This window comes from Dasypus novemcinctus, chromosome 6, assembly GCF_030445035.2.
Source record: "Dasypus novemcinctus isolate mDasNov1 chromosome 6, mDasNov1.1.hap2, whole genome shotgun sequence".
NCBI classification, from domain to species: domain Eukaryota; kingdom Metazoa; phylum Chordata; class Mammalia; order Cingulata; family Dasypodidae; genus Dasypus; species Dasypus novemcinctus.
The window spans coordinates 33,336,958-33,353,542 of record NC_080678.1 but is presented as its reverse complement, the minus strand read 5'-3'; the positions used below and the strand labels follow the sequence as shown (position 1 = coordinate 33,353,542).

Genomic DNA, 16,585 nt, shown 5'->3' with positions numbered 1-16,585 from the left:
TGCTTTTATAAGGGCTTACGTTGTGCCAGGAACTGTGCTAAATGTTTATACCCGTCATCTCATTTATCCTGACGATGAATCCATGGGGTAGGAACAGTCATTGCCTCCATTTTACAGATGGGAGAGAGTAAGTAACTTTCTAGCTGGAAACTGGACAGTGATAAATAACAGTTCTAGGATTTGAGCGCAGGTCTCTTTGGCACCAGAGTTGAGTCTCTCTACAGTCTTCCTCTTGCTGGTCTGTATCGGAGAACCCCTCGTTTGCAGGGGGCCTTGCTGCCACTGGGAGGTTGGGCAGCCCTGGACTCTTCAACTTGGTCCCCAGCGGCTTCTGAGGCACTGGAGGCTGACCCTGGCTCTGTCTACCCCTCTGCTGCCCTGTCTTTGCTCTTGACTTAGCCAGCACTTGACAGAAACCGGATATGGCCAGACCCTGGTCACAGAGAAGGAGGGGCCCTGGATTCCATGGAACAATGGACTGTTTTAGAAAATACATATTGGCTTTTGGGAGATGTGATCTTTTCTAGCTAGAAAATTACTGCTGTGTAGAAACTTAGGCAGGCCTAGTCCAAAAAACACACCAGGGGGATAAAAGGCCACTTCAGTGTCTCTACAAGCTCTTCTCTTGCAATCAGATTTGCATTCTCCAGTGGTTCTGCAAACTCCTGCTTCTGAGAGGTAAGCTCAGGGGTGAGCTTCCACCCATGGTACTGATGTCCCTGATCTTTGATTCCAATCTGCTGGAGTCCAAGCTGAGGCTTAGGATGAGATTGTTGATGCTACTCCTAGCATAAAGGGGTAGCCCTGCTCAGCGCGGGTGCTTTACCCAAACCCTGTGAGTGATAATCTCACAGCCCCAACCTGCCTTGTGCCCTCCTCTAGTGCCCCTGAACTCCCCCCCCCCCCCCCCGCCCTAGCAAAGGGAAGCGGCAGAATTGGTGGCTCCTGGTACTGTATTCGTGATTGATGACTATAAGACCCAACTGACTCTGGGGGCCCCAGACCCTGAGACCGTGCCCACCAGCCAAGTGCCCGTGCCCTGAGAATCGGGATGCCTGTTTAGGCCCCAGCCACCGGTTTTAGCTGAGTAGTTTCTTTTTCCTTTGTCATTTTCACATTTTTCAGTTTTGTTATTTGAATTATTGAATGTTAGAGCTGGAAGGGCTTGTAGATTTCACCTATCAGTTATTAATAGTTTTTGAACTGCAACTCTTTTGCCAAGGAGATTAAAGCTCTAGGCAGCCTCCCAGGAAAAATGCACACCCACAAATTTTGAATACAGTTTTGAGGAGCTTGCGAACACCCTGAATCCCACTCAGGGACCTGAGGTGTCCATAGGTTTCAGTTAAGACTCCCTCACCAATACTAAGAGCCTTATTTTACAGGTGAGAGAACTGAAACCAAAAAAGCTTACATAGCCAAAAAAGCCTGGATGAGAACCCATGCTCTTGACTCTGAATCCAGATTTATTTGCATCAGACTACCCTTTGCACCTTTTCCTCCTCAACATTTCAAGCTGACAGCGTAGCCTTGCCTTGGAAACGTGAGGTAGTTGTCATCATCTCGAATTAAAGCTCGGTGCCACATCCTTAATGGATACATAAATATTAATAATAAAGGTTGAATTGAGACAGTGATTATCTACCTCACTTCTTCCTTCACCTTTCTCCCTTCATCGAGAAGGAAGTGGAGGTCCACAGAGGATGACTGTCCCATCCAGGTAATTCGGCCTTAGTGGCAGAGCAGCCTTGGTCTCAGGACTCCCAGGTCAGCGCGCCTCCCGTCCCACCCCTGTAACCTCAGGTCCAATGCAATCAGAATGGGTGTACACACTTTGGTGGAAGCAGATATAGGACATGACTGAGACCCTTCAGCCCTGATCTATGACCTTTCTCTGTAATTTAACGGAGTTTTTCATATTTCATTTAGAATCCACATCAGTCATCTATGTGAGCTTTTTCCACTTGATACATAAAGGGGTTGTACCTGTTTGTATCCATGTTTGGCTTCACCTGTCCTGTGTCTTTCCTGTTAGAAACTGTCGTAGATATGGACGGCCCCGCCTCCTCTGTTGTCCTGAGTATTTTAGCTCTCTTTAGCATGACTTGGAAGTGCTTCGATATGAAGGAGACAAAGGGCAGGTTGAAGCAGATGCTCAGGGACAGAAGAGATGTGCTGCTGAGATTTGGAGAGCACTGGCACAGGATCCCACCATTTCTCCTTCCCAGAGGTGACTTCCAGGCCATGGTCTCTTTGGAACAATTTCTCATAGGAATCATTGCCCAGTAAACTGTCTTCTCTGGGGAATGTCATCAAAGTTAGTTACCTAAGTTCCGCCTAAGAGGCACTGCTGACCAGAAAGTTAAAAGTCCAGGCATCCTCTTCACTCAGAATGGAGAAAGACAAACCACAGGCCAATGCCATGACTTTGCTTTTCTGGAAACAGCAATAGAAGTGACTGTTCACGAGGAATCTGTGTGACCCTGAAGGGCTTCCGAATCATCCAAGGAAAGATGAAATTAGATTGTTTCATTTTATTAAGTCTATTTGATTCTGTTCTCAGCCTCTAGATATTGACGATTCACACATGTTCAATGTGGTGACTTTCTCTTAACCTGAATATGCAATTTACTAGAACTTCCCATTCTCTAGTCATTTAAGCAAAATGAAAGTTAAATATAAATGAAAATACTTCTTTGTTTCTTGATTTGTCTAGAGCTCTGGGTCATGTTGACCTTGTGATGCATTTTTAAAAATTTGCTTCTTGAACATGTCTTGAAGTTTAAACCTGCAAATATATGGATTCTCATCTCAGCTTGTGTTATGCAGGATTCTTTTGATTTTTCTCAGTGGTGTGGTGATCTGTAGCTCTCCATGTTCATCGGCCTGCTAATGGCAGTAGTCTCCAGCAGATTTTTCACTTAATCTTATGATAGCACTTCCTTTCCACCTAATGAGTTATTTATTTAACAGATGGCTGCTGCTTTCCTTGGAGGCTATGAATACATCAGATGATATCTGTTGCCTGTGGCAAAACAGCAAATTGTGCTTGTATTTATATAGTTCCTCCCAAAGTTAATTGCTGATATTTTAAATACGTTTTTGACAACATAAAATCTCCTAATGCAGACAGCTAATAAGCAATTAAGTTGAAAGTAAAATGGTTAACAGGGGTATAACCTCTTTCCATCAATAATAATCTTAGTTAGCATTAATTGAACACCTACTATGCCAAGCTCCCTATTAGGAGCTTATCTGAATGTGCTGTAATTCATGTTGAGCTTTTCTACATGCTCTGTAATTCATCCAGCAACTTGAGAACACCGGCAAGATAAGGAAATAGACTAAGTCAATTGCCTCAAGGCTCTGTGACTTGTAAATGGTGGATTTTCAACAGCCTTTCCAATGCAATTATTTTGGGGGCAAATTAGTCAGGATGTATCCAGCAATGCTGGGCTTCCTAAAGGGAATTGGATTAATAGTAGTATTGTCTTCTTCACAGAGCAGGACCTGTTTTATCCACTAGGCGTTATAGTTCTCTGTCTAAATGATAGTATTGATATGAAATGCTTGGAGCTGCCAAAAGTAGTTATACTAGACAGTCCTATGCTGTGGTGGCATCATCATTATTTTAATGACCTTGACTTGCCCTGGCTGTATTTGATGTGAATTCTGCAATCCTGGCTGATTTCCTTTCTCCAGGCATTGGCCAATTAGCTTATTGTCTGGGTGATGTCTGATTGGTATGGGGTTTGCTTTTGGAGATCAGGCTCTGCTGTGGTGGGTCTGAGCTCCAACCACAACTCTCCCTTCTTCTCGAGGAAGATAAATGCCTCTGGGTCCCCAGAGCTCATCACTGTCCATTGATTCTTGTCCTCAGACCCATGCAGAATGGCATACGCTAAGGTCAGCTCTGCATTTAGCAAAGCTGTGCTTTGTGCACAGTGCCTGAAGGTTTTGTGCCTTAACGTAAGAGAGGTTTGTCTCTCTCTTGTCTATTTGAGAACAAGTGTTTCAGTGGACAGGCAAATAGAGATATATTCTGGTCTAACTGCTCTGGCTTAGAGTGGTTGTCACCTGCAGATTTGGAGGCAGCCAGATGCAAATGGTAGGGAACATACACAGATCTGTCTGCCAGGGAATGTGACCAAACTGTGGCAGGGTGGAGGTGTGTATGCCTATGAGTGTGTATGCGTGAGTGTGTGTGTGGGGGTTACTGTTGTCTCAGGCAGTGGAATAGGATAATAGCTTCTTTTTATTGAGTTCCTACGAAGTTCCAGGCACCGAGCAAAGTGCATTACTACACTCGGTTACATTTCTCTATTACTTCCCTAAGCCTGATAGTTTTATCTTGATATGAACAGAAGAGGAAACTGAGGCTCAGGCAGTTGAGCCACTTGCCTTTTGTAAACTAGCTGATGAAAGGTTCCCCCATCCACCTCTGTGTGTGTGCACAGGCCATGCTCTTTTCTGCTCCTGCCATAGGTTGGCCGCTTCTGCCACAGGTATAAAGACCAACTGAGTCATAGTCATCCCTCTGTCAGATGTAACCCTGCTGCCTGGAGTTTTCTGCTCATTAGTGTGAGAAGATTAGCAGTTTCTTGAAGAAGGAGGGGAGTGCTGGATCCCCCATTCCTAATTGATTTACCACTAAGAAGGATAATTACTTCCAGGCTACCCTGCAGAAATACAGTGGGAATTACCAGTCAGATTTCTCTGAAGAGCAAGCTGCCTCTGTCAAGCTGTTAAAGAGGCATTGTACGTGTGGTCGGATGCTGGTTATGCCTGCGTCATTCTCTTGATACAGCAGCATAAGCCTGCATTCTATTTGAAGCCCTGGAAAAGTTCAAAAAAAACCCCAAAGCACAGAATTTTAAAATATTGGACTCCTGCTTTCCCTTACACATATCTCTGAAGACTTCTAGAGGGTCAGAGAAATCAGATCTGAGGTGGTACACTTTCAATTCACAGAAATCAAGATCTCTTACTCTAAAGCAAACATGTATATATATATACCTATACACACGAATGTGGAAAGATAATTTTAGGCTGTTAAGCAATCTGTTAAATGTCTATCTCTGAACAAAATATTTTGGATGGGAGGTTCTTGCTTCAGAAAATGGGCAGAGAAAATGCACACAAGGAAATAACTGCCTGTCTAGATGTGTGGGCCAGGTGGGGACTGCGGCAGCCCCTATTTAAAGGGACTTCTTTCACTCAGCTCCAGAAGCCTGTTGTCCTGTGAGAAAGTCCTGTGTGGCCAGATATTATTAACATCATTGTCATTATTTCTGATTTTCTTAAGAGAAGATGAACATGCAGATTTTTACATGAAACTTCTGTATTTTGAAATGGTTGGGAGAGGCTAGGCTGTGGAGTTCAGGGTGTGGGCTGGCAGGCCCTCCCAAACCTACTTTCCATGGCTTGTATCCAACAGGCATCCTGGACCACATTCAGAGTGGTTAGTAAGACTGCTGGTGAACAGCTGGTATTGAGCGGTGGTCCTTTGGGGTGCGGATAACACTTAGCAGACTCTTTTGCTGGCAGCACGCGGTGATACTTTTATGACTTGTATGGGGAAAAATTTAAGTCAAGCGTGGCTCGCAAACATCACTCTCTGATTCAAAGCAATCACGTGGTAGGTCCTGCAATGTGAAGAGATCTTTTATGTCATTTAAGGGTAAGACCCCTAGAGCAGGAGGTGGACACCTGATTTCTGCTCCTAAGTAATTCTGCATTCTAGAATAAGCTAGCCTCTTCTCGGGGCCTCTCTTTCACCATTTGCAAAACGGAAAATGTAGGCCCCATAATTTTTGAAATTCCTTGAAGCTCAGGTAGTCTGGGATGGCCACTATATTTTCTACAGTGCCTCAGTGGGCTACATGATGATTTGGAAAGATCTGTGGGCTTTAGGGCTCAACAGAGAACAAGTTGGTACGTCTGCAGGAGTGATCTCTTAGTGATCTTGGTTCTCTGGCTGCATGGTGGCCCCTGAGGCTCTCCCATCAAGGCCAGCCTTTCTGAAGTTGCTGTTCCCTTGGTCCAAAGTGGGCGGGTGGCTCTCAGAGGTACAGCATCCTCTATGGCATGTATGAGGCGTTCCATCAGCAGGAGCTGATGCGAAGTCACATTAGCCTCACTTTTGCTAGCCCAGGCATAGGCCACCGTCCTCCTGCAAGGGAGCCAGAGACACTGCCTGAATCTCTTCTGGCAGCCCAGGGTGGGGGACACCATGTATCGTGGTCCCAGGTGGGACCAGCTCTGCTGCACCTCACTTCCTCCCATGTGGTCACTGTCTTCAGTGCAGCCTCAGCCAGGCCTCTCACCTCTGCCAGCTGCATGTCCTCCCTTCAGAAAATGTGCACAAGAAACTGACTGTTAAAGAGCAAGGACGAGAAGCCCCTCTTGGTGCTACTAGCTGTGTTTTTGTTTTCCATGATAACAAGTGCCTAGGATAATAATCACAATGATAATCAGAAGAAGCAGCTCACACTCATTGCAAGTTTACTGTGGGCCAAAAATTGTTATACACACTTTTCATGAGTAAACTCCTTGAATACATAAGTTGTTACTGGCATCATGCCCCTTCTAAGGAGATGAACGTTAGCAGAGGGCAGGGACCTGCTCACAGTGAGTTGCTGACGGCCGCTTACATTGGTCTGATGTGCTCGTGTAATGCACTTCCACTCATATTTAATCCTTTGACTCGCTGCAGGTTGGAGCTTCGGGGAGCCTCAGGGATTGCATGTGTAGGGCCTTGTCTTACAGAGGAGCCACTCAGGGACTTGCCTGAGCTCATGAAGTCCTGTGCAGCAGAGCCTGGGCTTGAATAGGGTCTCTGACTCTTAGTCCAGTATTCTCCGCCTCCTTCTGTGCAAGGCCACATGGCTCTTAAGAGCCAGTGCACCCAGATCTGATGTGGAACCCTGACTGGGGAGAGGGATGAGTGCCAGGAGGGAGAAGTTGGCAACTTGCTACTTCTTATCCCATCCCCCTGAACCTTGGGTTCATGCAAACATCCATAGCTTCTCAGATCTTTGTTTTCAAAGCCCAAAGGGTGTTGCCTCTGGAATCCATTTTCAAGGGAGCTTGCATGGGGTACCAAGGACCTAGAATCCAAATTGCTTCTTGCATGTCTGAAGCATAGAATGGTTGAGCAGCGTGCCCAAGGCCAGGCGGTCAAGGAAACAAGAGGGTGGGGCATCTGGGGAGTAGCTGTCTAGGAAAGGAATCATGATTTCTCCTGCAGGGCTTTTTCTTAACCAGCTGGGAACACTGAGAAAGTAACTTATATTCTCTGAGCCTCAGTTTAGCAATCTGTGAAATGGGATAAAAGATCATTGACTTATCCTTTCCTTTTAGGAGCGTAATTGGAATTGAATAATTATTTTGGAAGAAATAAGCTTCAGAAGGATGGGGAACATGGTCTCTACTCAGATGGAGTTGGCCTTGTGATCATGGACTGGTACCTGTGCTCCTGAGAGCCCGGCAGCCCGGCTATGCTGCCAGCACTGGCCGCAGGAGCTGCTCAGCTGTGCCCGCAGGGCTGCCTTATGCCAGTTCCTTTGGGAGGATGCAGCTCCCAGAATCTTCGGTTTTAAGAGCTTAATTTCTACGCCATCCAGGAGGCACCCTGCCACCTTCTCTTTTCTAATCTTCTTCCCTGTCTCTTAAAAGCAAACCTGCTGACTGCCTGAGAGAGATTGATTGTTCTGCTGATGGAGAGAAATGGTCCCACTCTTGTTAATTCACAGTTACTCTTTTTTCTTGCCTTGTAAATTAACACTTACCAAGAGGCTAGAGCAGTGTTTCAGGAGATGCATTTGGGGGAAATGTATGTGAAAGGAAGGAGCAAAAAAGAAAAAAGAATAGGACCTGGACCCAAACAAGTGACTCCTAGTCTATACCTTTTTCTTCCTGGCATGTCCAGAAAGAGAACTAGAAAACAAACCCCAGAGACCAAAAATATCAGATTTCATCAGGAGCAAAGAAATCAGGAGCAGGGTGGATCAATGAGGGGAAAGACATTTGTCTAGAAGTTTCCATCTGCTTTTGTATGTATGACCCAACAATGGAATGGATAGGAAGTGTGGTTTGAGTCAAACTAATCACTTCAAAGAAAAGGAATCTAGAGCAATTCTTGGAAATTCACTCTTTAGTCAGAAAGTCACTTTCTCAGCAAATGTATGTATGTGGTTCCCTATATAAATTACTGCAGTATGCTCTAGCCAAGAATTTTTTTAAAGGCTCATTAAAATGATTACTAGTTTTTTCTTCTGCATTTTATTTGAAAATGGGTAGAATATAAACCTGTAGCCTGGCTTCCCTCCAAAGTGCCCTTTGGGGTTTGCGTCAAGTATATCCTATTTTTAAAATAAAGATATGATTTGTAATGAGATTATCCAGGCATTTAAAAGGGATGATAAAAATTAGCCACTTATTGCATTTCTTAGGGGCTTATGTTTACCTAACCTTTTTTTAAAATTCAATTTTTATTGGTTTTAGATTTTATGTGTATGTGTGTGTACATATGCATTTGTGTGTGTATATAGAAGATTTTCAACAAAGAGCCCTCTGAAAACTGTAGCATTAATACATTAAAAAAAATAATCTATTCCTCTTCTGTGAAAACTCTGGTTTAGACTGGACCAAACATTAAAAAAAAGCCTGTGTTTGTGGATGGTCACGTGAGATACAGATTGTTTTTTACTGTCTGTCTCATCCCAGAGACTCTGGTTGGTCCCTGTGGTTGTTTAGTGAAGCCCAGGAGGAGGGAGTCCCTTCCAGGGTGGACGTGAGCCAAGGCTGCAGGACAGTGGCTAAAGAAGAGCTAGTAGGAGGGTCAGGAGGACCACAGACCAAGCCCACAAGAGAGGGCTTTGACTGTAGAATGAGGGAGTCAGGCTAGACGTGAGAAAATAACATATCTTGAGCCTTGATGGGGGCTTCTCAAATGGGCCTGGAGAGCCAGCAGAGGTCATGGGAATCTTTAAAGAAGGCCTTTAAAAAGCAAGATGACTTGGCCCAGTCTGAAGCAGTTAATACCTCGCCAAAGCCTGAAGAGGGATGTCTTCCTGTGGCACAATCAGGGAGAGAAGGAGGGAGAAGACTGGACAGTCTGCAGGGAATGAGGATGTGGAGGTTTAAATGGGCATGGTGGACTTCGAGGCTCCCATTTGAGGAACAGGTAGGGTGGGACCAGATTTTGGACTCTAAAATTCCAGGGATGGAAATCGGACCCAGTGCAAAGGAAACAGGGAGCCATGGTTGGCTTCTGAGCAGGGGACTGGCTGTGTGTAAGGCTGACGAGGGGTTCCTGTGGACTGGTGAGGTCCCTGGTTAAGAATCCTGCTCTTTCTTCTCTTTCCTGGCCAGCCTTTACCAGACCTTCTGGGTGTTTTTTCTGAGCATTATGGGCAAGAGCAAATTTAGCAAAGAGCTTGGGCAGGAAGGGTGTTCTTCCTAATGTTCTGACCACAGTTTTCTCATAAATGGATTTCACTGACCCTGAGGTGGAGATAACTGCAACAAACACCACCAACACCACCTACCCCCGCCCTGCCCAGCAAAAGAAATGGCTCCATTTTTTTTTCCTTGGTGAACTCAACAGGGCAGAGAGATTGCTGCTGTCCTGTGCACCTTGTTCCTGCTGCCCCCCCCACCCCGTTACTGGCCCAAGGTCAGAGTGACAGACAGACAGACAGACAGACAGACATCAGCTCTCAGCACTCACTCTGCTGGTGAGCTTGTTGGAGTAATGAGGGGAGAGCGTCCTGGAGGCCACAGGTCTGCCAAATGGCTCTGGGGTGGCCTTGGGGCAAGCGAGTCCCTGTCCCCCCACGCTGGTGCGTGAGCTGGCAGTGCAGAGTGAGGCCCTGGCCTCCGTGACAAATGGAGGCCACGGCCAGTCTCGGCAAGCTCGGCAAGCCCACGCAGAGGGCCCTTGGGGCAAATGCAGACGCTGGGGCAAATGCACTGATGCCGTGGAATGGCGCGTGCTGACTGACGATGACTAAACTGGGAAAGAAATGAGCTGGAGGAGATTGGGGGATGAGAAATGCACGTGACTCTATCCTGCGCTGCCAAAGATGGGTCGGTGTAGAACTTGAGGTGGGCTGTGCCTTGTCTCGGCAACTCCCGAGGCTCCCGTGAGGTAGTGTGATGTGGAGGGAAGAGCTTCCAGTACACCCTGTGCCTGCCTTGCTCTGTGACCTTGGTATTTTATTTAACTTCTCCAAGCCTTAGTTTTCTTATCTGCAATGGTGTGTGTGTGTGTGTGTGTGCGTGTATAGTTTGATCAATTTGAATATGATCCAGTATTCTTTTTTTATGTTTTCCTCATTAACAAGGAGAGCTCGGTCATGTCATTTAACCAATCTGTGCTCATGTATTCATCTTTTGGAGTACTACAGAAACAAATGAGTTGTGTTTAATTGCTAACATTTATTGAGCACTTACTGTGTGCCAGGCTAACTGCTTTATGTATTTTTTTCTGACCCACAAAATATATATATAAGGTAAATAGGTGATTTAGTCCCATTTTGCAAGAGAGAGAGATGTTTCCCAGCTGGGAAGTGGCCAAGCCAGGTTTTGAACCCAGATTGGCTGACTTTGAAGCATTAGCTCCTAAGACAATGTCTTATTGGCCTCCCTGGCCTGTGCGGGCTCTGTGACCTTCCAGAATCTCTGCTCACATATGTGTAAAAGGAGTGTAGATATGGAGGGGGGTGCATGTTTCCTTCTAGTCCAAAAACGCCACAGCCCCGTGGTGAGAAGGTATGAGAAATATTCCCTGCCTGGAGGAGAAATCATAGGTGCACAAGTTTGCTGAGCTTTCTTAAACATAGGACGGAAAAGATAATGGGGTCGATGGGGGCAGTAAATAGCTTGTGCCGAATGCCATTAGGCTGAAAATGAATTATTCGGTAATCCACGAGAGCAAACAACTTTGCCCAGCTCTGGCACTCCAATGCGAAGTCCCCACCATGAGGAGACTGGCTGGGGTCCCACAGGTCCCTTTCCACTACTTCACTCCGATCCTGGCTCTCCTTCTTACCAGCTGGTGGTCTGAGCAATTAATTGCTTGTCTGTATGATGGGGATACTGGTAGTACCTACCTTGTAGGCTGATGGGAAGATTTAATGAGAAATATGTGCAAAATGCTTCATCCACTGACAGACCATGGTTCTCAGTAAATATTAACTATTGCCTTATCGTCATCATAGCCTCAGGACAATGGGTGCCGTTAACAAAGGGCAGTTTTGGGTTTAGAGGCTCAGCCTCGGCACTCATGACCCAATCTCGGTCACTGGGTTATCTGCTCAGAAGTGGGTAGAGCTGGCAGGTGACTCAAAGGTTGTCTGTTGTTTGGTTCAAGCCCCTTGTTATACTGGTGAACAGACTGAGTCCTGGGGTGGGGTTGGGGGTGGGGGAGTTACTCAAGGGTACACAGCCATATAGAAATCAGATTTTTGGCTTCGAGCCCAGTACTCTTTACAAAGGAAGATATTCCATACTGCAGGCAGACCCAGGCAGACAGGGAGCTAGGATGACACTACCAGTTAGGAGCTTCAAGGTGCTCGTTGTCTTTGTCCAGGGACACTAGAGTTTGCAGGGCATCGTGCTTGATGCTGGGATTAGAAGAGCCTGGTCAAGATTTCAGACCAGGGTGACTCGGTGCTGAGCCTGCACAGGGGCATGTGGCCATGACCATGGTCCCCAAGATCAAACTGGACCCAGGTTGTCAAAGGCAGGAAATCAGAGGAGAGCATGAGTCAAGTTTGAGCAAGGAGAGAAAACCCCTAACTAGGTGATCTGCTGACATTCAGAGGGTGAGAAACTCCCCAAACAGGAAGACTGGCCATAAGGTCAGAGCCAGGGAGACTGGGACCAGGTCAGGCCAGGTTGTGCAGCACAGGCCAGGACAGAGAGACAGAGAGGTCATTGATGGTGCATTTATGTCCAGTACCTTTTGCTCATTGGGGGATGGTAGCTGGGAAGGCACTTGACTGATTACAGCAGTCAGGCTGGCCAGACAAGACAGGCACATAAGGAGAGTAGCAGAGAGATAGGATGCAATTATCCAAAGTGGTCTTTGGCCTGAACAGTGAATCTTCAATCATCCCAGGGGAGCCAGTGCAACGTATATAAGCATGGAAGATTTCCTGACTCTGCTCCTGGGCCTTCAGAGAGGAGTGAGTTGGTATCAGAGCAGAAACTTAGCACACAGGTTAGCTCTGGAAACTTGGCTTGAAATAGTGAATGCTGGTTTCCTGGTTTCAGCTGACCCCTGAGATCCCAGATCATAGAGCATTAGCATTTGATAGCTCAAAGGAGACCAGCCTTGCAGACACAAGACTGTAAAAAGTTATTTCTCTGAGAAGATTTTCTCAGCATTAATAGCTTCTTGACGTGGCTATCTGGAGAACCTGTCTTGCCTCAGCTGGACCCTAAGCCAATTATAATGGTTGGGAGCACTCCATGTCACTTTCTTCTCTTGAGTAGCTATAAAAATTGCTTCTCTTTAGTTTCACAGCTGCTTGTATATGAACTCATCCATGTTGAGTTTACCCCAATGTCTCAGGGCAACTACGTGGTGCCTGGACCACCAAATCCTGAAAGTGAGGGAGGAAGAAACAACCTAGAGTTTGCTGGCTGCTACCACAATCATCCCCTCAAAAATGATATAATCAGAGCATTTTGTTCATCCACAGGAATCACCATTCAGAAACCTTTAGTAGCTCCCCAGTGTCTACGGGGGCAATCTGCATCATTTTTCTAGCAGAACAAGTGGCTCTGAGCTCACCTGTCCAGACTTCTCTTTGCTCTGCTTAACATGATCAGTTCTGTGACCTTGGGCACGTTTTAGTTGCACTAAACCTCAGGCCATTATCCATCAAATGAGACTAATAATAATAGCTATATCCATTGGGTTGCTTTGTCTTTATAAGGTACAGAAAACACTGCCTTTATCTGCCTAAGCACTGGAAATTTGTTACTTCATATGATAAAGTATAAATGTAGGGTATCTCCTGGGTTGGTCATTCACTTGCTCGGTGTCATCATTGAGGACCAGTTTTTTTTTTTTATTTTTCTGCTCTTCCTTCTAGAGTGTTGGTCTTTGTCCTCATGATGGATGACAAGATGGCTGCGGTGCTTCTAGCATCACATCCAGACATGAGAACGTCCAGGGGAATAGGAGACACCACCGTTTTAGAGTGAAGAAACTGTTTCTGGAAGCCCACAGCTGCTTGCATTGCATCACATGTGCATGCTCATTCCAGGACTGGACAGACCAGGGCAGCCAGCATTAAGGCCAACTTCCTCCAAGCCCATGACCTAGGAAGGAAGAAGGAGTCACAGGGATGGGTGTTGTATGAGCACCCAACAGTGTCTGCCATACTTTTCTTAGGGGCCTTTTGAAAATTAATTGAGGTGAGCCATGTAAATCATGGTAATGTTACCATCTTTCCTGCTTATATTTGCTCTTCCATCTTCATTGCTTGGCTCTTCCTGATACGTGCCCACTCCATCTACCAAAATTTGACTCATCTTTCAAAGTTCAGTTTAAATCTTCCAAAAAAAACCCAACAAACCCACCTTCTTTTCTCTGTGACATCATCCCTGACACCCTACCATCTCATTCCCCATTTTCCTTTCATCTCACATAGAACTTTAATCTCCAACTCATGAAACTCTATAGCAAGTCTATGGATTGAATGCACTGGAATAACCTGAGGGAACTTGAAAAATATTGAGTCCTAGACTTTGCCTACTCCTGGAGATTCTGCAGCAGATTGGGGGATAAGAATTAGTCAGAAAGCCTTCAGGGCATTTCTGATGTATAGCATGTTTAGACATCGTGCCTGGAACTTAACATCTGGGCAGCATCACCCTCTGCAGACATAGTGGCTAACTTTTCCAATCTTGTCCCCAGATAGAGAGTACAGACAATATGTCCTATATTTTTGTGCCTCTGGTTGTTTCCTAATACACAACCTGGACACGTAGATGTCCTCAAAAGTCCTTAAAGTCATTGTGCTTTCAGTGAGTCTTTCAAATAAGAGACTTTTTAAAAGATTAATTTTCTGAACTTTTGATGGATGTGTAGGAAATACATAAATGCTGGAAGTGCCCTTATTCCTTCCATACCTTTAGTATTCTGAGACTTAAAACCAAAAAGGTTTGCTTTTTCATTCCTCTGCTGCTTCCTGTCAAAGAGATAGATATTCCTCCTTATTCTCAATTCCAATTTTGCTGCCCAGTGTTTCCATCCTCTTTTTCAAAATTATAACTAATGTAGAAGGTCTGATTGTGGTTTCCTTTAAGATTGCAGAGGTGGAAGAAGTCAAAGTCGACTTCATATTATCTTTGAAAATAGTCAAGGCTGGAAAGGGGCACTTTGTGCACTGCTTCCTTTTACCAGTAATGATCTTAGCAGTGAGTTATAGCACTTCTAGTTGGATTTGCAGGGAACTGCTGGAGAGACCAAGTGGCAAAACATTTGGCTGGTCTGCGAGCATTCTCCAAGCACCTGTGGTGAATGTTGACTTGTCTTGGGCACTGAGTGGGCCTACCATGGAATAGTAATAATAAGTAATAGCCCATAACAGGATTACTGTGTAATGGGAATGGGTTCTTTACAGGCGTTATAGGATTTAATACTCAGTACAGCCCAACTTGTGAGTTGGGTACTATTACTTTCCCTCTTAGGCCATTGTTGAAATTGTGACTGAGAGACGCTAAGATACTTGCCTCACTAGGAAATTGGTGACCTGGGTTTTGAACTCAGGTCTGATCAACTCCAGATTTTATGCTCTGACCCAATACACTGTACTGAGTTCCATGGCATAACTCAGGGAAGTTAATGTTTAAGCAGCATCAACACAACAGTAGGGGTTTGTTGAAGGTAAATAGTGGGGGTGCATGGGGAGTGCTTTCTGGACAGAGGAAATAACATGTGCAGTGACATAGAGGTATGAAAGAGTAAGGAATATTCAAGAAACCTGAGAAATTTGGTGGGGGTAGGGTGAAGAACCTGTAGGGTGGTGGCAGAGGAGGAAAGCAAGGTAAGGAGCCAAATTATTAAGAATCTTCAGCATGGGTCTGGGAGTTGAGATTTTTTTTTCTTTATGCAAAAGGGAGTCATTGGATCAGATTTGTGCCCTAGATAGATCATTTGGGAAGCAGGGTGGGAGGGTGAGACCTACAGCAGAGAGTCCAGTGTGACGTGTTGATTAATTAAAAGAAAAAGATTAGAAGCCACCTGAATCTCCAATTAGAAATTTATTACTAAAATACATTTTTATGGAATAATATGTAGTGAGTAAAGGTTATATTTTTTCACCCGGGTAGCTATTAACTGTATGATAAATTAGAAAAGCAGGCTATAGAACTGTATGTATGAAATAAATTAACAGTGTAACTAACCTAATGCTTTAGGGAAGAGATGGCAAGGCCTTTGACTCCAGAAGTGGTAGAAGGATGGAGAGGACCTGGCAGTGAGATGTGCTAGAGAGGTGGAATCAACCCAGCCTAATACTTTTTTGAATGTTGGGCTAAGAAAGAAGATTTTGGAGTAGTTCTCAGGATGTCACCTTGGATAGCTGGGGAAATGAGTGGAGGGTGGACGATGGAGCATATTCATAAGACATGGATAGATGACAGAGAAGTTTTGGGAAAATGATAATCAGTTTGGTTGGAGCATGATGATCTTGCTACTATGAGAATGCTATTAAGTAGTTGGATTTGTGGGTCTGGATCTTAGGTGATGGGGGAGCACACATCAGTCTCTTTGGAAAACAAAGACAAATTCAGTGATAAAGACTGGTTGAATTCCTGTTGTCGCAAGTGCAGACAAAACCAGCTTGCAGTCAATTCAGTAAACATTTGTTGAACATGGTCTAGAGCTGCAGGGTGCCTAAGAGTTACCTCCTGAGAGCCTCCGTGTTGCTCAAATGTGGCCAGTCTTGAAGCCAAACTCAGCATGTAAATGCGTTGCCTTCCCCTCAGTGTGGGACATGACTCCCAGGGATGAGCCTCCCTGGCCCCAAGGGATTATTACCAAGTACCAGCTGATGATGTAACTAGAAAATGACCTTGAATAAAAGGGTCAACTCGGACCAACAGAATATCTCAATCTATATATAATATCAGGAGTTAAAAATGCTTTTTGACCTGAATAAAAGGGGGAAATGGAAAGGACAAATGAGTTTATATGGCTTTGAGTCTCCAAAAAGAGCTGGGAGGTTATCAGAGGGGTGATGCTTATGCACACCTCAGCAGAGTCTCAGAGACAGATAAAGTAGATACAACCCCAGGTATTGGTTCTTCTGAGGGCTACAGAGACCCACAGGTTCTATGGTCATGGCAGATGGAGTTAAGTGCCATGTCAGTTGGCCCTACTTTGGAGTTTGTGTTTCTGTGTGATGGAGCTGGACTTAGATGTCATCTTTTTTCACAAGCCTCTCCTGTTACTTTTACTGGAACTGTAGTTGGTGTTAGGGTTTATTGTATACCTGGGGGACCTGAATCTCTGAACTGACCATGTGATAGCCAGGCCCTGAGCCTCAACAGACTTCAGCTC

The 16,585-nt window shown here is 45.2% G+C and overlaps 1 protein-coding gene across 1 annotated transcript in view; it reads left to right on the top strand.

The window, feature by feature from the left end:
* The window catches only part of SORCS3 (sortilin related VPS10 domain containing receptor 3), a 630,681-nt gene that overhangs the window by 279,291 nt on the left and 334,805 nt on the right, over window positions 1-16,585 (top strand). The gene's annotated exons all lie outside the window — the stretch shown is intronic.